Source organism: Platalea leucorodia (genome assembly GCF_965183815.1).
Source record: "Platalea leucorodia genome assembly, chromosome: 9".
In the NCBI taxonomy this organism is placed as follows: domain Eukaryota; kingdom Metazoa; phylum Chordata; class Aves; order Pelecaniformes; family Threskiornithidae; genus Platalea; species Platalea leucorodia.
Window position 1 is genome coordinate 33337751 of NC_138831.1, and position 24036 is coordinate 33361786.

Below are 24036 nucleotides of genomic sequence, written 5' to 3' on the forward strand. Positions count from 1 at the left end.
GAAATCTCATGCAGACAAGAGAGGTTGTAAGCAAATCAACCACACACACACGCAAAAAAAACCTATCAGAGCTTTTACATTACTAGGTGTGGGATAATCGTAAGGCAAGACAGAAAACCAAACAACATTACCGGAAGTTTAAGTACTTCCCTCAGTCCCCTCATGCCACTCTTTGAAGTCTTTTGTGTCTTAATTTATTGATTCCCAATTTCAGTGGCTAGGGTGGAGCATCTTGGATCTGTTCTTGGTTCTTTGTAATTTTAAATGAAGCTCATGCAGGGATAACGGTGATTCTCTGCAGCAAAAGTAAGGTTTCCTTTTGGCCTTCTGTTAGCTGAGTTGGACAAATTGCCATTGATCACCTGTCTCTGGTTGCTCTGAACTCCTTCACCTTTGAGGAAGCTTTCATTGCACTTCAGGTGGCTTCCCTGCCATACAGAAGCTTAAATTCTCGTTGGTATGCTGTTCCCTCTACAGTGAAACATTCGTAACAATATATGTGCAATACTGTTTCTAAAATAAGAGTAATACATTCTTTTGCATAGAGGCATATATACTTTGTCTAGAGGCATGGGAGTACCTTAATTTAGGAAAACACAGTTTCTGTGTCTCGGACATAAACGTAAAATTGTGCGTGGATGGCTTACTCCTTTTTACTGAAAATGAACAACCTAACACAGCATTTATATTCTGCATTTCTTCAGAGTGCAGATTTAGTTAAATCTAAATAAATAAAATGTTTTAGATGTTTGAATGTAATCTTCCTTCCAGACATCATTAGGATAAGTAAAAATTAATATAGCCTAAAAATCACTAACATCTGGGTTTTGTTGTGGTTGTTTTTAAAACAGAATAGAATTTATTATGAGAAGAAGAATTAATTGTCTGCATCTAAAGAAACTTTTGATAGAAATTTTGTGGAAATATTTTAGGAATCCAATCTGCTCTGTAATTTGTGCTGGTGAATAAGTGATGCATGTCATGCTTTGGAAATTTCCCAAATATCCCACTCTCAGCTCTAATGTTTTGAACAAGTAGTCTGACACTTCAAAAGTAAGAAAAATTTCAAGTGTTATTTTTCTTCAGCATAGATTTACTCATTTGTGTAAAAGCCACATGCTAACTATGCCTAGCATACTGGACTTTGGGATGCTTTTTAGGCCCGATTATGTGTTTTAGCCACATCCTGAATTCATATGAGGGCAAAATAGAGTTGTGCATCGGTTCCTAATTACCTGACGCACTTTGGGTTCTGCCAGAAGGAAATGCAGGTGCGTGGGCGAAAAAGAGGCAGGAGTGGTCAGATCCCACTGGTGACAGGAAGACCAGCTGTGCCTCTCACCTAGTCCAGATGTGGCCTCTGAGCCTGGCTGGAATGACAAGAAGTAGAAGGCAGTTCTCTGAAGGCAGTTGTATATGTGCTTAATACAGATTTAAGGTCATTAATTCTAGTTGTTGTGTGTTTTTTTTTTTTTTTTATTCTCTCCCCATACGTGTCTAGATGACTGGGGCGAAAGGACAATCGGACACACCCTATGAGGGAAAGCCCGTAGCTATGGAAACAAAAGGCAATCCAGCTAAGCCTGTTAGAAATGAAGGTGTGGCTACAAAGCTGAAGAAGAATTACTGCAAACAAAGAATGATGAAGAAAAAGTGGAAAATGAAGTACAACAAAATGCAACTGAAGTAGGAATAGCTGAACCATGCTGTGATAAGTATGGCCTGGAGAAGGACAAGACGAAAAAAAAATCTGAGGCTTTCTTGCAGCTTCAAAGGAGCCAGAACAAGCTGGTAGGGGAAAGGGCTCCCCAGCTGAAACCTTCTGTAAACCTTTAACCCTTTCTTACCTCAGTGGACACATTTCAAGGGAAAATCTCAAATTCAGTCAGAGGAAAAAAAAGGCAAGTGTCTGCAGCTGAGGTTGGGGACAAAAGTATCTTCTGTTGATCTCATGATTTTCATAGAAAAATGACACCTTGAAGAGTGAAGCAGTGGTCGACAGCAATATCTGGTATCACATAACAACAAGAAAAATAACTTTTCAGCTTTGTTAATTCTTCCAGAATCACTACAGATTTTTATTCTGACATATTTTTAAATTATATTTTACTTTGTCTAATGTGCATAAGGGGAACAACTGGGATTTAATTACTTAATCCTTTTAACACAGTGTCCACCAGTTTTTAAATTACTTATAAAAATATATTTGCTTTTTAGGATGGTGTAACAAATGAGGTTTGGGGAACAAAAGCTGTGTTTGTTTAAATAGTATGTGCCATAAATTTGCACTAGGAAACTTAGGAGTATTAGGAGTACAGCTAAACAGTTAAAATATATTTTTTTACGCTTCCCCAAAACAATTTCCAGAAATTGTTTGGATTCTGGCGTGTCTTCAAAAACGAATACTGCAGTTATTTATTTACTGTATTACTGAATGGCTACAGCCTAAATCTCATACCAGATTGCACATTGATATGCAGTAGTGCTTACCTGAGGTATTAAGGTTTGACTGGAAGAACAAGTGGTAGGATCAAGGCCTTAGTCACCGTTCCAAAAACCCAACCAGACTATGCTGTATATCAGCAGTTTGCTTGAAATTTAGAGCCCAAACTGACAGGAAAGTTAGGAAAAGAGAATACTTACTGTATTACTGTAATACTACTTACATACTGTAGTACTACTTACGAAAAGGCCAAGCAATGTGATGACATGCGGTTTCCTAGTGAATATGAGTTGTGTGGAAAAATTGAAGTTGTTTGGAATGTTAGTATGCAAACACATTGTATTCTGTCACGTGTTTGTAAGTAACATGATAGCTTGTGAGGGAAGATTTCTCTGTATTACAGCTATTTTATGGTACATACTTTCAGTGTTTCATCAAACAAAATTTCAACAGAGATGGTCCTCAAAATTGAGGCTCAAAAATTATATTCTCTATCATTGCCTTTGTTTCATGTTTTCTGGATTTCTGCTTATATCTTCCTTTATGAAGAGTATTGTTTTTAGAAGAGCTCATGAATTCTTGAAAGCTTCAAGAATGAGTCCAATGAATTCTTTCCTATTTTTGCCTTTTAAACAACACAAACAACTATTTCAAAATGTCTGACCCAATTATTGTTTGGATGATGTTCTGGAGAGCTGTTTGTATGCATGCTTAAACTGCTAACACAAAAAACAAAGGCCTTAAAGATGTTCTTCCAAGTCTTTTATTTGGACCAAGGAAGTTACCAAGTACACACATCTAATCAAGCATTCTTCTGCTCACTGGGCTTGACATGACATTTTAATGTCATGAAAGTAAAAATAAAGTATTTACATTGTTTACTGGGGTATACCTGTTATAAAATCCTGAAGACAGTTTTTTTTAAAGCAGGCTTAAACAATGAATGATTATTAAAAACCATTCTTTGTGAAATACAAAGCATTTTCTGATTATTTTTTCCCACTGTTAGATATATTTACAGTATTACTCAGTTTATTCTTTTTTTTTTTTTTTCGGCCACTACTACTCCTAGTTGCAGTGATATGCTAATGACAAGCTGAACTGAGGTAGAGCTGTTTGCAAATTACAAGTAGTTCTGATACAAAATCCTAAATGCACTTAGTGACCTCTCATAATAGAATGCTTTAGCTGTGAGTCATTTTTACCAGAGAACTAACTCGATGTGGGGATTCAAAGCAGTTTTCAGTTTGTACATACAAAAACTTTTGCCAGGCTTTTATGGAATTTAGTTTCTCGATGCAGTTTCATATGTTAGAAGTGTATGGTTTATTTGCTCATGTATCTATATGTCTAAAAGACTTGCGTCTTTCTCTTAATAGTATACTACTATACTATGCTAGTATAGTACTTATGATAGTATACTAATTGTAGTTTCTTATCTGTTTAGAATAGGTAGGGAATCTGGAGTTTGTATACAACACATGAGATGGCTTTTTAATTCACTGTTGTGTTTTATTTGATTGTTCTCTTTTGGATTAAGTGGGACTGAAGTAATTTGCTCTACGATGAGTTAATTGTTTGAAAGACTCTGGCTTTGTTCATGTGTCATGGGTGGGTGGTAGTGTTTGTTTGACTGTCATTAGTTCTGTGGAATGCATGCCACCGAGAACTGTGGTCTGTTCGTTTTGTCATGGCCGTGCAGCATGTAGATTCATGAAATTCATACACAAATTACAATTTTTACGCAGAAGTTATAGCACAACAAGCTTTCTGATGCAAGGAAGGAAATTGCTGTTCTCCCTGACTTTGAGGATGTGAAAATGAATCTTGGGGATATTCCCCAAGAGGAGGGATTTAAAATACTGGCACAGAGCAATGTCACTTGGGTTGCTCTTGGTTGTAAAAGTAGAGCGGTTTTATGTCTTATGCCGGTTTGTCTATGCATTCCAGATCTGCATGGACATGAAAGGTAAACAGCAATTTGTTTCTGCTAACAATTGCTCCCTCCTTCTAGCTCATATCACAGCCTTTTCTATGTCTGAACAGGAGTAATAGTAGGGGTAAAAATTCTTAAGGTAATTTGTCTTTGTAGCCTGCCACATCCTGATAAGGTCTTATTACATGAGATTCTGTGGGAAGAGAGATTCTTGTCTTAACACCATATGAAGACCAAAACTTGTCCTTTTAGATAGGAGCGTGATACAGCAGTAAGACAGTATGTCCTTGATCATCTTGCAGCCAGATATCCCCATTTCCCAAAAGATTGCCTTGCTTTTCAACGTGCCATGATTAGTGACATAAAAATGGAGGATTATGAAGTGTCATGGACTAAAATCTAAAGTGAGTTAGTTACTTTGCCTAAAAAGCAACTTTGTAATCCAATGTGATGCCTGCGTTGGGAAATCAAATTATTTACTCTAATAACAATTCAGCAAAATTCTACTCGGTGAAATGGGTCTGAGAGCAGAATATGTTGTTAAATGCTGATAGCCCTCATGAGTTTGAGGCAAATGTTGTACAAAAGTATAGTCCATTTATTTTTGCACCTAAAATAAAATTCTATTTAAAGGAGTTTGATAAGAGGAGAAGGCAAAAGGGATAGCATGTTTATTTCAGGCAGTAACATCTGAAATTTGAAACAAAGAAAATGGCTAAACAAAATAATTGGTTAAAAAGATTTTAGTAAAGCCAGAAAATGTGCTGGATATTAGTTGCTGGCTCAGTGGTTCTGTATAGACTGCTCCTGAAGTGACAGTTACCTGTGGAGGAGAAAGAAGGAATACAGGGGAGCCTGACTGTTATGATGCCACCAAAGTATAAATTCTTAAATGTAACACAGATTGTAAAGCTGTGGGAAGCAGGAGACGACAGCTGAAGGAGAGTGAGTGGGCCTGGATCTTACTCTCCAGATAACTGTTGCTCTACAGCTAACTAATCCTGGTCTTCTTTATGGCCTGAACCCACTGAGTTTAGGAAAAAACTTCCACAGATCTCACAATCCTGTCCTATAATTTCAATCTTCAGCTCTGTGTTTGGAAAGGATTGTGTATATTTATGTTGCAATTTATATAGCTTGTTTTTAAATGTAATTACTACTTTTTGTCAATCTGTGTAAGAAGAATATCTTTTAAAATATGCATTTGGAGTGCATGGTTAGATGTAACTTACCCAGTTTAAGAATCTTCCAATTATTTTTCCCTCGTTAGATTTTTTTTTTTTTTTTTTTCTGTAGATTTACCTCGTGGTAAAGGGGGGGAAGTATGTGCTGTCCTGTCTTTCTAAACAGGAAGCTCTAAGTGCTGGAAAATTGGTCAAACTGATTGCTCAGGGATCTCTGTATTCAGTTCTCTCTTAGCTTTTCAGTGCAGATGTTTGTAGCCCAGTGCTAATGGAGCAGCCTGTGCTGCTGCTTGGCTTTATTTCATTCTGGGTGCAGGACTTTATCTTTGCTAAGTCTCATGCGATTCTTGTTGGCCCAACCATGCAGCCTGTCGAAGTCACTCTGAATAGTGGCTCATCTGTCCGCTCTGCCTCTTCTCCCTGCTCTAACTACCTGTTCTTCCCATTCGGTGTCATCTGCAAACTTGGTGAAGATTGATTCCATCTTGTTACCCAGATGATTTACAAGAATACGGAGTAGTACTGGACCTGCTATCAACCCCTGAGAAGCTGTTCATGACCAGCTGCTAGTGCAGCTTTGAGCCACTAACCACTTCACTAAAAACAGAAGAAACCCTCTGAGAACATAAGGTTTTCCATGCTGTATAAGGTCACTGATATTAAGTCTGGTTCTCTCCATTCACTGGTGTTTGTTATGAGATAAAATTGATAGCTTTGTATCTTGTTGAGGCAGTTTGAAGTTAGTTTTGGAGGACTAGAGGGGGGAATTCTTACCTGGCATTTGAGATTACTGGTTGACATACGTGCAAAACCGTGGAACTTTATCAGTTCTTTATATTAGCGTGAATAACTGCAATGGGTTATTGGTTGTGAAATCTAACTTTTCTTTATTTCTGCAGTTATGTGTGTTTCCAACTTTATTTGCACTATGCACTAATGAATCACTTACAAACTGCTTTCGTTCCCATATGTGACTGGCTAAACCTCTTCACCTTCTCTGTTGGACTGCAAAACCTTTTAGGGCTACAATAGACACTATGTAAAATATGTTAGGAATAGATTTACTATGTTTTTTTCCTCTGTCTTCTAATGTAGCCTAGCAGCTGGAAGCACAGGGAACTGGGACCAAGTGACCAGACATCCATTCCTGTGCTGGCAGGTGGGAGCTGCCAACAGCTGGTGACTCTGCCCAGCCCCATGCAGTGAAGTTCAGTAGCAGACATTGAACCATTTGAAGAGGTACTTATTTTGCTTCTGATTTGCTTGCCCCGTACTTTAAATAGCAGCTTGTCTCCAAAAGAATATAAAAATCAGTTCAGACATGGTCTTTCAGAATGTTTAGTGCTGATGTCCATTTAAGCTGCTTTTAGTTCTACCAGTGGAAGGAATTGGAGATTTTCAGTCTCTCCTCCTGTCTAAGTCTGACTGGATGTATAACTTTCTCAGGTGTTTCTCTTGAGAAGTTACATAACTAAGCGCCTTCTTTCTTAACAAAATACAGCCTTTCTTACAAGTGCGGGCACAGTCCTGCCCAGAGGCACTGTAATTGCTTGGTATGTTATATTTCTCTGTGCTAAAAGTATGTTTGCTTTTTTTTAGTTGCTGTTACATTGTGGTTTTCTGCAGAGATTCTTAAATTTTGTTTGCAAATTCAAATTCCATTTCTCTATGCCAAAATTATTACATTAAGATGTTTTCAAAGATACATTGCTGTATTATATATCCCAAATTAAATTTCATTGTTGAGGTTGCCAGAAAACAATTTTGGTGGCCAGGTGACAGTCTATTTAAGCACAGAGCATTTGAATTCCGCCCTATCTAGCGTGCAGGTGGAGGATTGTCATTGACGAAAAGCTGATCCCAGCCATTCTGAGCCTTATGAAGGTCTTCTGTAGATAATCTCAAGGCTGCTCTTACTTATGGCTATGTCTTGAAGGCAAGCCAGTCCCCATCTAGCTGTAAGACTGAGAAGACACCATTGTCCTATACCTTGCAGAGAGATTTGTTGTTGTTGTTCTTACGGAGCTGCAGCAATACACTGCCAACTTCTAAATTGTTTGTAGAATAATTTAGTGTAATAATTGTTAAACAGTATCGGTCCTAGTGCAGACTTCAGGGCATTCCTCAGTATTGATACTTATCTCTTCTGTGTGGTAAGATGCATACCCAGTGAGCAAAAAAAAAAGCCATGAAAGCCCCTTTCTTCCACAGACATCATGGTAGTTTTGTATGAAGTGTAACAGTAGAGGTAATTCAGAGGACATTCAATCTTTCTTGTTATTGTTTGTGATTAAAAGATTTCAATAAATGTTAAAAGAACACTGTCACTTTTAACTCAAAATCAGAAAGAAAAAAGTGAACAATAGTAACTATGGGAGGGGCAGGGAGGACACGGACGACTATTACAGAACCCAGTGACATACTCCCTAATTCTTTAAATGAAACATAGTAGCCACGTCATTCTGTTTATTCACAGCATGCTTTTACAAGTGTACATTTCCTATTTTTGATTGCCCTAATAGAGGAAAACCGTTTGTTTATTTTTCCAATGGGCAATGTCCTTGTTCAGAAGAGACAAAAGGAAAAGTATACTAATATTGTTGACCAAAGCTATATAATCCAATCAGCCAAGCCAGCTTCCTTCAGCTTGATGGTGGTAGTCCGCATGACAGTTATACAGATATATTTAGAGCCAGTTTTTTCCAAAAGATAAATGAATACATCTCAGTTTCACTGAAACTTACTCAGAGGTCCTTAGCTAAATGGTTTTGCACATGTGCATGAGATTCCTCTGTTGTAAGGCAGCATGCATGGCTAGGAATGTGACGTTACCTGCCTGTGCCTCAAGAATAAGCACATACGCCATCACTGCCTCTCATTTCTTAGTTGCTGTCAAATGAGTACAATTTGTGAGGAAAGAAAAAGAGCAAGCTCTGCCATGCCAGATATTGTCAGAATTCTTTGCACAAAGGTAATGACCCTGACTCTTAAAATCTAGAGTTTAAAAATAATTGTGAGTTTTAATAAACCTTGACATACTTTTGAGAGCCCTTTGAGTGTTTCAAGCCTTTTGATACTCAAGGACATATGACTCGTTATATTTTTGAAATTTTACCTTGAAGTGAGAGCTATAGACTCCCCTTCCATTCTCCATCGCTGCCTTTTTCAGGCAATCCTGAATTCTTGCATCATTGCAGGCTTTTAGGACCTGATGCCTTCAGAAAAACAACAAATATGGGACTCTCGGAGCTAGCAATACTGATAATGTTGTGTAAATGCAGCCAGTCCTTCACTAGCAATGACCTGTATGAGCACCATGAGAATAGTTAGACTTGTATGTTTAGGTAGAAAAGGAGCTGATGAATTCCTCAACAAAACACCATGAAAGATGATAAAGTGATGCCAAACGAAGTCTGATTGTTCCCTATCTATTCAGCACGCACTAACGGTGTTCCTGGGGAGGTCACAGTGGTGTAACTGCCCATCCTCTGCACAAATATAGTCAGAAAGTTTGGGCATTTCCTTATAAAGATCTTTTGTGATCTCATAGTAAACTTCCAGAGTTTACACACAGGTATCTTTAGATGATCAACCGTGAGAAAAGAAAAATAGACAAGCTTTTGACCAGTCCAGTGCTTTTTCAGACCTGAATGTGAAGTTAAAAGTGGCAAACTCTGTACATCTGGGCACAGAATCAGTTGTTAGGAGCAGTTATTCACAATTAGAGTTTCGCTTTCTGTTTATAGGTTAATTTTCTGACTTGAGGACGCATCTGTATACCTCAGAGCTTGACTATTTTCCCAAATACATTGAACAGAAAGCCTTGCCTGTGACTGTTAATCTTGCCTCCTCTAAGGTTTGCTGCTACCACAGCTGCTGCTGTAGTTTATTCCTGCTATGATTTTAAAGGAATGATACAGCGTAGCTGGTCTCACTGAGATTCCTTAGCTCTTGTGTCAATTCTCCCTTCTGGGATACTTTAGTGTTGAAAGAAGAACATAAGAATTCTCTGTAAATGAATTTGTAAATGTCCATGTTAATAATCAGTGTAGCCAAATTCTCTCAGAGATCAATGCTTCTAGTGTACTTTTCAGAAACTATTTAAAAACATCTCTGAATAAAATGAGAATATTTATTTAGAACTTCATTTCATCACTGAAAATCAGATTTGGAGTAATGATGCAAGCTTGAAAATAATTCAAGTCTGTTCGTGGCTCTTACCTTAATGCAGACTTTAAGATTTGTTTATCCCGTACTTGAGTGAACAGCATGAGTGCCATCCTGTGCCAGGTCTGTTGCAATTGATGTTTCACTACATTCAAAAGCTCCACCTACCAAATCTTTGCACAAGCAATTAAAAATTAAAAAAGAAATAAAAAAACAGGAAGAATGCAAAAAAATTCCTACTGAAACAAGTCACTCATCAGTCTGTCTAGTGTGGGCTATACTGCCTGGCAGACAGAGTACTTCAACAAATATTTTAGTAATCTGGTTAAATTTGAGCTTAAAAAAGAGGGAAGGAAGTAGCTGTCAGAACCTCATTGCTTCTTATCCCCTCTATTGAGCAGGTCATATAGCAGTGTTAAAAGCTATCTCAGCAGTCAAAACCCATTTATTTCATAACCATGTAGTTAACGCATCCAGTACTGCAGTTGTGCAGTTCTGTTCCCTTGATTGACAGGGGGAGCACAGTAGTCTCGTGCAACTCTCTGGATATTCTTTGTTAATAGCAAAAGTAATAAAATAAAAAGGAGGTATAGTTACTGCATAGCTGTGCATGCTACTTTGAATAAATTTTTTAGTCATTTCCAAATTAACAAGTGCTCACATCACAGTTGAAATTCTTTGGCTTCTTTTTGGGTAACCTAAGCAACATGCGCATTAAGATTGATTAGTCCGACTTGTTTAATCCAAAAGCAGCACATTTAGGTTAAGAAACCTGGAGAGAATATTGTACTGACACTGTCATTATCTCTGGAGAAAAAGAAACTTGTGGGTCAATAGACCTGTCACTACAGCCTTTTTTTTGTAAGAACAAGCAGTAAATACGTATGCAGGTACATGAATAATTAAGTTTGTTTCCTACCTTCTCCAGGGAAGATATTTCACACGACATTGTATTTATCAAAAGAATGCATTATCTTCCATTTATAGGTTTTCTACTAGCCCAAACAGACAAACTGAGAAGATAAAATATTGTACACATTTATTTGGCTTTTAAATGCCAAGTTCAATGTCTTTGGTTTCATGCTACTCTGTGTGTGTGTATGCACATGTCAGACTGTGGCTTAAACTTTGGATTCTAGCCTTCTATATTGGCAAAACCTCCTGAAGGCTTTCTTTGGTACAGCCACTAGCTCCACAGGAAGGACAACAGCCGTCTGTCTCTCCATGTCTGTTCTTGTTGATCAGGCAGCTAGGCTTCCACTCCCTTCCTCTGCTGTTTTGAACTCAGTTATTCTATACACACTGTGATGGCGGCTTGTTATTGTATTAATGACTTCCTAGATGATAGTAGCACTAGGAAAATAAACCTTAGCGTTGAGGACCTGTTTGAAAATTATCTGTAGTTGTGCTGTCACTACAGCCTTTCGTTTCATCTCCTTAAAGGTTAAAGATCTGTTCCCTGTGCAGGCACTAGCACGCAGGGCACAGAAGTGAAAGTTGTCCAGCTGAACTAGCAGTGTTTACTGAAGGCTTATGTGAAAGCAAATGTTAATGAAAATGTTAAGTGTTACATGTACTCCTTCATGCTAAAACAATAGGCTTTTAATATATTTTTCTGATTCCTTAAAGGGAGAGATCTCTGGTTGTAGAATTCAAACCTGTGCTTCTGAGCTGGAAAAGCAAGTCTTAGCCTGCCTGGCAGAAACAAATCTCTCATTACAGCTATTCCCTTTCACTCAGTCAACATCTTTTTTGAAGTCAAGTTACTTTGCCTTGTGTCCTGGTTTCAGCTGGGATAGAGTTAATTTTCTTCTTGGTAGCCGGTGTGGTGCTGTGTTTTGGGTTTAGGATGAGAACAATGTCGATAACAGGCTGATGCTTTGGTTCTTGCTAAGCAGTGCTTAGTTGCTAAGTGGCGCTCACACTGGTCAAGGACTTTTCAGCTCCCCCTGCTCTGCCAGGTGCACAAGAAGCTGGGAGGGGGCACAGCCAGGGGGGCTGACCCAGGCTGGCCAAAGGGCTGTTCCATACCGTATGGCGTCATGCTCAGTATATAAGCTGGGGGAGTTGGGGGGGGGGGCAACGATTGCTGCTTGGGGGACGTGCTGGGCATTGGTCGGTGGGTGGTGAGCAATTGTACAGTGTATCACTTGCTTTGCATTACTATTGTATTATTATTTTTTATTATTATTATTGTTATTATTACTATTACTACTGTTCTATTATTTACTTTACTTTCATTATTAAACTGTTCTTCTCTCAACCCATGAGTTTTCCCCTTTTGCCCTTCCGATTCTCTCCCCCATCCCACCGGTGAGCGAGCGGCTGTGTGGTGCTTAGTTGCTGGCTGGGGTTAAACCACGACACCTTGATTTTTAGCTAAAGCTATAAGATGTCACTTGAAAAGGCAAAAAAAGACATCCGTGTAGACAGTCATATTTAGTCAAGAATTTGTGACATTCCTTTGTGTTGCAAGGCATCATTTATTCCCCAGCTAGTACTTCAGCTGAGCCTAATTAGGTAATGAAGTTCAGATCATGTAAGAACTTTTACTCAAAATCCTAAGTTTTTTATGTTATTTTGTACTAAAACAGGGTTGATATGCTTTAAAACAAACAAAAAAAATCACAAAAAACTTTCCTGCTATTTCACAGAATTATTGATTTTAATTCGAATTTTACAGCTGTGTTCCAGATTGCTGTAGTATGATGTATGCTGATTTCGGTCAGTGAACTTAAATATGTAAGTGATTTTTAAGTTCATTTTCACAGGCCATGTCAGAGGTGGCATGATGTTAAATAAAAAGGAGATACTTCTTGCAGTATGCAGTTACCAGCCTGCAGATTTGCCCTAGGAAGCTGTTGTTTAATGATTTTTAGAGTAAGTTTAGATGATGCTTAATTAGATTCCTTGAAATTTTCAGAATTATTCCCCAAGATTCCTAGGGACATATTTAAGGTGTGACAGCCTCCCCTGTACTTTGGCAAAGGCCAGGAGATTAATCCAAACCATGGGACTGTTTGTGTTCTGAGTCACTAAAGTGGAAAAAGCACATAATGATGGGAAACAGTGAAGCAGAACAGACTTGGTCTGACATGAAATGTTTTAACACTATTCCTAGGGAAAATTCCCTGAGGACTTTTGGCAGCTTACATAGCTGTTTCTGTCCTTTGGCAAGACAGACCAAACTCTGTAGTGATTATTCATGCCGGTCTGTTCTGGATGATGTTAGGGGCTCCTACGTGCACTGGTAATATTTCCTACAGTGTTTTCCAGTGTGGTGGCAGTCTGGGAGACGTCATTGTAGAGCTGGCAGCTATGACGGTTTTTAGTGCTGTGTCATCTAAATGGGTTGAAAATCTCTCTTAATGCTGTAATATATACTGGTAGTCTGTTCATGCTAGCAGCGTTGTGCTGATGTTGCTGGGAAAGCTGAACTCATCATAGTGGTTTTGAGATGTGTCTTTTTAACCTGTTAATCTGTGTAAGACCAAAGACAGCATGATAGCTAGATTCAGATGGAATTGCAACTCTGCAACCCTAAGTAGATTAAACTGTGCTTGAAGGTATGCATGATAACCTGAGAGCAGAAAGTAAAGTTGCCTTCTTTAATGTCTGATTACAGTTTACAGCCCTTGTTTTATCTCAGATTGCATGATCTTTGGATAAAAAGGCAGCTGACTATCAAGCAGGGCATCAGGAAGTCTCTGAGGGACTGAGGAAATTCAGTGAAACTCAGTTACACACATAGTGACTGTTTGTATATCCTGCTACTGTTTCATTCAGTGTAAAGGTGCTGAGTTTATTCATGCCAGCAATGCCGGTACAAGGAATTTGGCAAGTGTGTTTCATTTCTGTTTATTTATGTATCTAGGCAATGTCTCCTAGTCACACACTGGATGATTACTTCTGTGTGGCACACTGAAAAACCAAACTGCTAGTGATTCATGTTTTAGTTTAGAAATCGAGCTGCACTCCAGACACTATTAATACTCATGATGAATGTGTGCCAGAGGAACTAGATGTGTACCAAAGAACAGAAAAGTATCATCTCAGTTGCTTGGTTACCATTTGTTCAGGATGCATATTCCTCGCTGAATCTCTGTGTCACTTGAATGTATATACCTCTTGGACTTACTCTAGTTAGCATGCGAAACGGAAGGAAGGACGATGCGATAGCCTGGACTGAGTCATGAGGGAAACAAGCCTACTGTACCTTTGAAGTTGCTGGCCCATGTTGTTACCTGTGTCAGCTAGATGAGAGTGACAAAGGATCTTGCTTCCTTCTGAGCATCTTGACAGAGCATAGATGATTCCATCTTGTTTTCTGTTAACAGTGGACAGCCAATGTAGTGGGATTCCACCACGGTGACTCAAATTTTATGGGTTTTGGCAATTGGTAGTGACTTTAATTAGGCTGTATATGTGCCCTGAGACAGCTTTCTTTATTATTAGCTTTTGTGCATAGTTGAAGGATTTTCTTTCCAACTGAGTCCTGTAACTATAATCTTAGCTAATGTTTTGCTTTGTTACTCCCTTGTCTTGATTCAGGTCCCAAGTCACCCAAGCATCTGGTTCTGTGTGGAGGCAAGCTCCTTGTGTCCATAGGCTTAGAGTGAAAGGATCCACTGAGATTGTGAGATAAAAGGATGAGGATGATGGTGTTATTTACACTGGTGATGAGGAAAATCTTTGGAAAGAAATTAACTATGGTTATGGTCAGACATGCATGAAAGTGTCAGAGGAGGGATACTGAACAGCAGACAGAAATGAATTTGCAAATATAGAGTTGAGAAGTAGCTGAAGACAAATCCAGTGATAAAACAGTATCAGGATATAACAGGAGACTTTTGGAAGTCACATGCAAGATGCAGCCAGGTGGTGGGAGAGAGAGGTAGATGTTTTACTAGCCATGAAAAGTATTTGCTCTCAGGTTCTAATGTAATGTGTGAAGCGCTTCGAGATCCTGCATGGGAAGTAACTGTAGAATATAACGCCTGTCATATCTTCGTCAGTTAAAATGATTGCTAAAATATATCCTTTAACCAAGGTTACATCAGCTTTCATGTATGAAACAGATGAAGATAAACTGGAAACAATTTGATGAATCTAATTTATTCCTGTATGTTGATGAAGTAATTTATGTTGTTTAGCATTTTCTTTAGCAGATGCAATACTTAGTCTTTGTCCTGAAGAGTTAACGGTTGAAAGACAGGACCTGATCAGTGAGAAGGCAACAACAATCTAAGATCACACAGCAAACCATAGCACTGCAAGGCATACAGTCCAGGTGTCCAGTTTCTAACCTGGATGTCCTATTCATAAGCATACTATCTCTCTCTACCCAGACTGAACTAGCAAATGCCACCTACCTTATCTATTATAATGCTTCATTTGTAAAATACACAGGTAACAAAATATTAAAGATCTAGCTAATACACAAGATCATTCCAGAGATAAGCCTAGCTCTTTAAAAGGGATTATTTCAAGTAAATGAAGTTCTGAGTGGAGAATAACATTTGTGCAGGAATGTGCATGTGGTGTAGGAATGAGATTGCACAGAATAGAATTGATCCAAGGGCTTAGGTCGTTAGGTGGAGCACCTAACAAGATGTCTGGTTCTCTGGTATTGTATTAGATAAAAGATGGCATTGGTATTCTGATATTCAGTGTATTTTTCAAAAACATACATTGGAACTACAGTTCTGCAAGATTTAAAGTAAATCATTATGGATGTTAATGAAAAACTTGCATTCACATGCCCACCCCCCAAAAAAAAAAAAAAAAAAAAAAAAAGAAAAACCAAACCCAAAACAAGTTAAACACTTCTAGTGTTTAGAGTTTTACCAATGCAGTCTAGGTGTGCTTTCAGGAATTCCTTCCTCCTTTCTTCTATAGCCACAGACATAATAACTTGCCAAGTTGTTATCCTGGGAACCCAACTAGCATAACTTTTAAGTTCTACTTACTTTCTCTGTAACCTGTGATTACTCTTAAGTGCTAATAACAGATCTATGTGTATTTGTATCATGGCAGTTCCCAAATTAGACCAAATAATCAAGGTGCAAAAATAGCACCCAGAGGTCTGCCTGATCCATATGTTAATCAGAATGGAATTTATATTATCCTCTTGCAACATAAGACATTCAGGGAAGCAACACCGTACATAGAGGCTCAGCCACACCTAAACCAGAAAGTCCTTTGTCCTGATCCCCTTTTTTCTTTCTATATTCAAGAAAAAAGTTTAAGTAGGCAATGCATATTGAGAGAATTGTGGCCTTTGTAAGTCCAGTGTTAATGCGTCTTTGATTCTTTGTAGACAGCATCCTGAAAGAATATGAGCAAGATCTGTGTAGATGAAGGAGCCAAACAATCGGGGACAGAAGTAAGAGAAAAATCTATTGAGAGCCAGCGTGACCCCATATGCACTAATGTTATGGCAAAGATAAAGTTTGGGTCAGAGAGGAACTTAAATTGAATATTCAAGTTAAGCACATCAAGCCTCCAGTAGTATAACATAAGAAGAAGATAATGACAAGAAAAATTGGTGAGGTGGAATACAATGGTATATTGAACTGAAAGAGGGAGGAAAAAAAATAAAATTAGTATCAAACATTATTAAGCAATAACAAAATAATGGGAGAGTTAGCAATGGTAATGTCACTGAGTCTGAGAGGACGGAGTAAGTGGACCTACAGCATGTCCATAGAGTATAGGATGAACCACAGTCACAATGAGCTGTCAGAAGGGAACAATGAGAAGTTAGCACGTTTACATTTGTTTTTCCATCCACAGGACCCTGGGGAGCTCCAGTGAACAAAAGTGCTCTCTCTCTGATTTCTGTGGTCAGCATGCAGGAAGCTGGAGATCACAAATAGGTAATTGCAGCTGAAGTAGTTGCCAGTTATTTGAAATATGACCTCCTATGCAGATATTTTAAGGGAGTGTGGGGACTAAGCAATGTGAAAACAAATTGAAAACCTTTCTTGGCACTGTTTTGCTGCAAGCTAGTTGCAGCCTGTTTCTTCCAGTAAATCATCTGTGAGGCAGGCACAGAGAGACACTGAGCTTGTGGTAAGTGCAGTCCTTGTCCCAGCCTTTTATCCACCCTAATGCTGACAGTAGTTACTTTAAGGTAGTGCTCAGGAGCAGTGGTCATGCACCAGAACCCCTTGTCATAGGTGCCATACAAACCCTCCAAGCTTTGGGTAGGTCTTCTGAAATAACCTGTGACTTACAAGCTTACATCTGATTTTAAAAAGTGATGCAGGCACTTGGCTGCTGTTCTCCCATTGCATTAATTTCCTTTCCTTGTTAGGCAGATAACAGAAGTCTTTCCTATTTGCACAGTCTAACTGCTGCCTTCTTCAACCCACTGGTTTTGCAGTTTTTTCTTAAAGGTATGAAGACTATATCGTATTTCCATGGGCAGGATCACCAGGCCTTCGTATTAGGGGATGGTTGGTTGGTCTGCCAAAAGTGTTAATGTGTTTTCTGCTGTTCATACTACTTAGATTCCCCAGCTGGTACAAGTGCCTTTGATGTCAGTTGACCTACATAAGCGGAGAGCAATTGAGGGAATTCATAATGTGTTTGAATATAGTGTTCATATCTTCATGACTCTGAATATGGTTGCTCTTTTTTTTCCTATTGTCAGTCTTTTTTCTTTTGAAATCACTTCAACAGTCCCTGAAGCTTGTGTAAGTTCAGAAAGGCTGCTGCCTATTTTAAACTGAGGTGAATGTGTGATTCTGAGATTGAATAATTGATTATTAAGTTGGATATTAGGCACAACATCTCTGTTCCCTTTCCGATGCTGTTGGAATTGCTGGAAAATCTTTTTAGGCTGCAGTTAATGTGGCTATGATGATAATAGTTCACTTGATATCAAAGCTTTTGCAAACTGTTCCTATGAAGATCTAGTTAACTAAGATTAATGGTGGCATATGAGCTGCTTCAAATTTTAAGAAGCATTGAGTTATTAAAAAGAGAAATTTTTCTAAGGAAATGGGAATAGTAGTGTCATTGGAACAGACTGCAGTAGAGGACTGAAAGGTAAATGGACCTTCCGTTAAGAGAATGAATGTGTTCATCTCTGAATTAATTCGTTAATAATTTTATGCAAGAATGCAACATATATGTTGCGTGTTGACAATACATTACATATGTGAAAATACTTTTTTTTCAGCTGAGGGTGTTGTGGTTATGCTTTTCTGCTTTTGCTTTAAGAATGTTTGACAAGAGATGGGGGTAAAAAAACTATCCCTGAGGGACTGTGCATCCATTAGTAGGCAAATTGGCCGTCTGGCTTCTGCTCAGCCGCTTATCCCTATTTAAAGCCCCTCATGAATACTGCAGTATGGAATGGCTGTTACTTCTAGGACTGTAAGTATCTTTGATCTGTGAATCACCTTTCTAAGTCACCAGTGATTTTTTTTCTAAGAAACCTGAAAAGCAGGGGAAATTATCTGTTTAACTGTTAGTGACAGATGCTGGTGGAAGTGGGATAGCCAGCCATTAATTTTTAAAGACAAGTTCACTAATACACAGAGAAATAACCCCAGTGGCCTTGCCAAAAAGAAAGCTAACGTGTCAAACTAATGCAATACCGGCACTTATGTTCTTCTCTGACAAAACGCTGTGCCATGATATGCCTTTTCCTATGGCTGTCCCCTTCATGTTGCGTTTCTTTATTCAGAAAAGGGCTATTAACATTATTTTCACCTTTTGCAATGACCAGTTCACCCGTCCAGTCTGTTGTCTCCATGTGATGTTTGACGTCTAGTGTAGTATTACTTAATTGTCCCTTTTTGTATCTCTGATCTTGTTTCATCCCAGCAATTACTTCGTCTCTCAGCCCATGTTCTTGTGTCTCTTGCCTGCTTTTGCAACCACTGTTTTTATGCACCTGGCCAAGCCTAAAACTTCTTTACCCTCTTTGTCTGCCAGAAGACATCTCTGTCTATGCCTACAAAAATCCCTTATAGCAGAGGCAAATATCTCTTTGCAGAATCAAAACCACTCTGTGACAACATACTCTTGAAAGGACTACCCAAAGGTATTTACCTGCAGGGGATTAAAAAAAAGAACCCACTTAAATTACAGGAATAACTGCATATATTAGGAATGGGGAGTGCTTGCTTTTTTCTGAAGTATTTGAGATTGATCACCAGTAAATTGGCCACGCTGTTGTGATGAAACAGTAATCTACGGTGATCCAGCTGAAGATCTTCTTTTGCAAATACTTTTTAACTGTATCTTGCTTTTGTTACCAGTGTAACGTCTGGGCTTCAATAATTTATTTTTCACTAGTCAGACTGGCAGAAGTTTTGATTTCCCCTCCCCCTTCTGGGTGTGGTATGGCTGTTGGGTTGTTTGAGCATGATTCAGTGGGCCTCAGAGCAGAGCTTGGTCTTCTAGCGTTTATTGCTCGTGGCAGACGTCATTTAGACTTCTCGCAGCCGAGATACTCGGGGATTTACACGCTGACCTCTGAGCGCTGATTGTTAAATACTGTTGGGGTGAAGCAGGCTTGGCTGTAGGTTGCAGGCTGTAGGGAACTGGGTTGGCCGTGTCTGAGCCCAGAGCAGCAGGGTGCCGTTCTGACTCGGTGGCAGCAAGTGCCCAGCCTGGGGGGCTCCGGGGGCTAGGGGTCCGGGGGCTAGGGGTCCGGGCCGCTGCGCTGCAGCCTGGGCTGTCCCGTGTGCCTGGGAATGAGCTGCGGTGCCCTGCCCGAGAGCCCGAGCACCATCACAGCCGCGCTGCTTTGGGGAACTCAAAGCACAGGCTGCAACGACAACCTGCTCGTCCCAGCGACGCAGGGGGGAGGGCAGGGGCTTGGGGTAGGGGCGGGGGGGCTGCCTTCCCCAGCGGCACCGGGCAGCGCCGCGGGGGCCTCTTCACTCACGTCCGAAAGGTGGGCAGCTACCGAGCCGCTTCCGCGGCGCGCCGTGGGGAGCGGGGCTGGGGCTGCGCCCGGCGCCCCCTCCGCAACCTCGGGAGCCCCCTGGGCGCCTCCCGGGGACGGGGACGGGGCCCTGCGGGACACGGATGCGGAGGGAGAGGCCGCTTCTGCCCTACCCTTGCCCACCCCGTCCCTCGCCCCTTCCTGCTGCGGGAGGCGGGCGCGGCCGGGTGAGTCAGCGCCGCGCCACGCCGCGCCGCGGGGACCGGGGGGGCGCCGGGGCGGGGAGGGCCCGCCCGGCCCTACAAAACCCCGCCCGGGCCGCCCGCCGGCCCCAGCCGCCGCCAGAGCCGTCGCCAGAGCCGCCCTGCCCGCCCCGGCCAGGTGAGCCCTCGCCGGGCGCCCCGGCCCCGCCAGCGCGGCACGGAGCGGGGGGAGGCGGCGGCAGCCCCGCGGGGCCGGGCCGGGGTGCGGGCGGGTGTCGGGCCGCGGTAGCCGCTTTGCCGGCGGGAGCGGGGCGGGCGGGAGCGGAGCAGGCGCTGCGCGGCCGCGGAGCGGGGCGGTGGCTGGGTGCGGCCGGCGCCCTCCTGCGCCCCGCGCTTTTCTCCTCTTCCTTCGGCTTTACCCGCCCGTTACTTTTCCGTGCTCGGTGCACGTTGAAACGGCGGCCTCTAGGGGCGAGGCTGCCCCCGGAGAGCTCCGTGCGCCCCGCACCAGCCCTGGGTGTGGCGGCAGCGCTCAGAAAAGGGGAACCCGTCCCAGACTTCGTCAAACCTCCCCAGATACTCTCTTCTCTTCCTGGTTAAGGTACACAAAGGCACAGCTGCGTTAACGACGATACTGTAAATTCACTTTCCAGCCCGGAGCCGAGCCGAGCCGAGCCGCGGGCAGCGCCGGCCGGCCAGCCTCGCCGGCCGCGGAAGGCGGTGTTCCCTCAGCTGCAGCGAGGCTGGAGCCTCCCCTGCAGGCGCGGCGCAGCCCGGAGCCGCCCGAGCCGCCGGACTCGGCCCGGGGCAGCGGCCCTTGCCCTTCTCCCCCGGTCTGTGGCTGCGGCTGCCCGCGCCGCTGCAGATGCAGCCGCTGGCATGGGCAGGAGAGAAGCCCTTGAACGGGGAGCGTTCCGGGTAGCCGGTGCGTACCCGAGGTTTGCCTTTGCTCTCGCCCGCGGCGTGCCGGGGAGCCCTGTGCGGTTCCTTGCCCGCAGAGCCAGGCTTGGGCACGGCTCTCCCACCCTGCCCCGGCCATGAGCAGAATTGCCGAGATCTTGCTGCTGCCTTTTGGATTGTGAGTCAGCTTGGACACCACTTCCTCCTCCTCCAGTGAGGAGGGGAGGTAGGGCGAAGGAATGTTGCCATGTGTTTTAACTGGAAATGATTTCAGGATAGTCATGCAGAAGTGAGTTGTGTTCTTATGCATGGCAGCTTTAATTCTGTTTAATGTTAGTTGTTCTTACATTCATATTCAAATGCTGTGTCTGCACAGAGACGTGCAGACCCCGACGTACAGGTCAAGAGTGAAAGAGTCTTTTGGAATCTCTGTGCCCTTGAGTGATCCATCCCTATGTGTGCCTTCTGTTGGTGGAGCTAGTTGTGATAAGCAGCCCTATCGAGTACAGCTTCCATTAGCTAATGTATGGAATGGTTTGCCTTGATTAAAAAAAAAAAAGAGGTTTTCCTATAAAGTCTCAGAAATGAGAACAACTTGAATTAGAAGAAATAAAAGTCCTTAATTTTGTATATGCATAGTATCTTCCTGGAATGGAACAGTATCTGTGGAAGAGAACGGTTAAAGTATATTTGTGGTAGTGTGGGTTAATGGGTTTTGAAATCCTTTTCTTCAAAGCTATTTTTTTCTCCAAGTAGTGGCTTTAAATGATTTGCTAAACCTTATCGGGTGATTTGGGGAGATACAGCCTGGCTCGTTTGCACTTGTGGTTAGCACTGTATATAAATGAATGATTTTGAGTCCTTATTTCATTTACAGCAGATATGGCAGATCTTCCTCACTTTCTCTCATCTCCTCTGTTGGCAGGCCTTGCCCTAGTTTTTGGAGACCTGACACAAATGTGCTCCAAGTGAAAGAGTTTCCATTCTCTCATTCCGGGGATGCCGTTTCCTTGGCTCAGATGCCTGGGAACACCCTTTGCTCAATCTCTGTCTACAAGAGTATAATAAGTGCTTCTTAAAATGCTAACTCTGCTTATTGAGCAATGTAGTTGTTTGTGCATACCTGACACTTTTTTTCCATGGATCACATGGGGTTTTTCTGCTGCTATGTACGTGAGCTGCCCCTGGGAGTCGAGATATGGGGCTGCTTTTTTAAACACACGCTCTTCTGTCACCAAACAGTTATGGGGCTAAGGTACGGCGTACAGACTAGGCCCGATATAATAACAGAATTGCAAGCCACTGATTACTGCGGGGGTCGAGGTCAAAACAGATGCTATCTCTTTTAGTAGAATAACATTATGATTCAGGATTACATAATGTGGATTTAGGAGGAAAACCGGTCGTAGAAACTTGCCTTAAGGTATTGAAGTATTAGTTTACAGCTGAAAGGTAGAAGTTGATTCTTTTCCAGTGTAAGGAAGAACAAGTTGGTGCAAGTATTTTCTATTTACATGTTCAAACCCACCCAGAACTTGTCAAAACTACATCAGATAAGATCAGTCTATCATCAGAGAACAGTGAGTCTGTTCTCAACAGTGAGTCTGTGCCTTACAAAGCAGAGTGTGGGAAGAGATGCATTTGTTCTCTGAGTACAGAACTTTCTCTGCAAAGATTCTTGCAAAAACTCCCATTTTTTTCTTTTGCCAGCTTGCTGCTGATGGGCGGTCGGTTGCTATAGCATTGTTGTGTGCTGATGGTATGAACCTCCCAGTTCCAGCTCTATGGGAGGGTGTGTTAGTTCTGTTCCTGGACTCTGTTCAAGTTTTTTGTTCCAACAAGCCTGATTCAATGTGGTTTTTTAAGTGATTTAGAAACAGGAGTCTTGAAAAAGCTGTTCAGTGATTGTTTTGTGAAAGATTATACTGCAATTGCTATGCTTCAGCTCTCACTGGTGTATTTCAGTTCCTTGTGACGAGGAAGACTAAAGGACTTCAATTGCTCATCTTTGGTATTGGTTGTAATACTGTCAGAGTACAAAGGTCTCATTGTTAGGTACTTCATTTTATTTAGAGTAAACATTAAGAATTTCATAACTAGGTAATACATCATCCCTTTCTAACCAGCATGGTCAATAGTGCCAATAGCAGGTAGCAGATTATTACAACTTCTGCAGCCTATCTTTAAAGGGCTGGGTTGGATTTTTGCTCTGGAAAAGATTTATTCTCAAATAAGTTGATGCGTGACTGAGTTTTTCATTCTCTGTCTTATTTTTCCTCCCCTGGGATCTTAATTTTTCCTTGAGGTAAAGTTGCTTTTGTTACTTATACCTAGGTTGCTTCAGAAGATGAAAGGTTTTCTTTCTGTATTCTAAGTAAGGAAAGGTGTGATTACAGGAGTTACACTACAAAAGCCTTATAATTGTGTTTCTGCATTTTATTCTCGTAACACTCGCTATATCTGCTAGAAGTAAGGATTTCTGCTTTTCTCTTGATGTATGGGAGATTTACAGGAGCTAAAACAAAAAATAAACACTTGCTCTAGAATTTTAACCAGATCTCTGGTATTAAGAAACTATTTCAAACTTCTTGCTGGTTCTCTGAGCTCTTGGTTTCAGATTGATCATTGAGTGGAGAGGAGTTTGGTTTGCCTGGGAAATTTGCTTAGGCAGCTAGTACTGCTTGCCTGAGAAAGCCCCAGTACCATCAGAAGAGTGACTGATGGAGGATAAAAAAAGAATCTGAAAACCATCTGAAAGGACATACCCAGGACTGCTGCACAATAGCTGGGAGTTGGCTCGGAGGGCGTGGTATCTGTGAGCTGGACTGGGGGAACCGATGACAGCCTGGAAGTGAAGGGAGTGGCGCCCAGTGAGGCTGAAAATAGTGCAGTTTTGGTTCCAGGCTCAGTTACCAGCTAGTGGAATGTCACTGGTCTTGACGCGTTGCTGTCCTTTCTCTCCTACCTCCCATCAAACCAACTTTTTTCCCTGTTTGATAATGCTCCCTACAGCTTGATTGTAGAGTTTCTGAGAAACAAGCTTTAATTTCAACAGGCAAAATAATGTTTGCTGCAGGTGCCAACCCGGATGACTAGAAGGTAATGTGAGTAGCAATGTCTGTCCTTTCAGTAGAGGAATTTCAGAGCAGAGTTTTGGGAATGCATCAAGCCTCTTAATATCGCCTCTGCTTTATAACCTTTGGAAAAAACTTCTTCCTTAGTTGAAAGACCCTTCCAGTAAAACAGTAATACAGCTCTATCAAACTTCCCTGACTAGAAACCAGAGTTGAAAAAAG

At 41.5% G+C, this 24036-nt stretch overlaps 1 protein-coding gene across 3 annotated transcripts in view; it reads left to right on the plus strand.

Annotated features, from left to right (window-relative positions):
• Positions 1–24036, plus strand: part of LOC309595225 (annexin A2) — a 74975-nt gene that overhangs the window by 25082 nt on the left and 25857 nt on the right. Inside the window, exon 1 of one of the 3 annotated variants that reach the window (XM_082321911.1) lies at positions 19885–20018. The exons of 1 other annotated variant lie outside the window; for it this stretch is intronic. The gene's annotated coding sequence lies outside the window, so the exon portion shown is untranslated. Of the gene's footprint in view, positions 1–19884; positions 20019–20419; positions 20442–24036 lie in introns of those variants that run through there. One more of the 3 variants, XM_082321912.1, reaches the window with a different exon arrangement.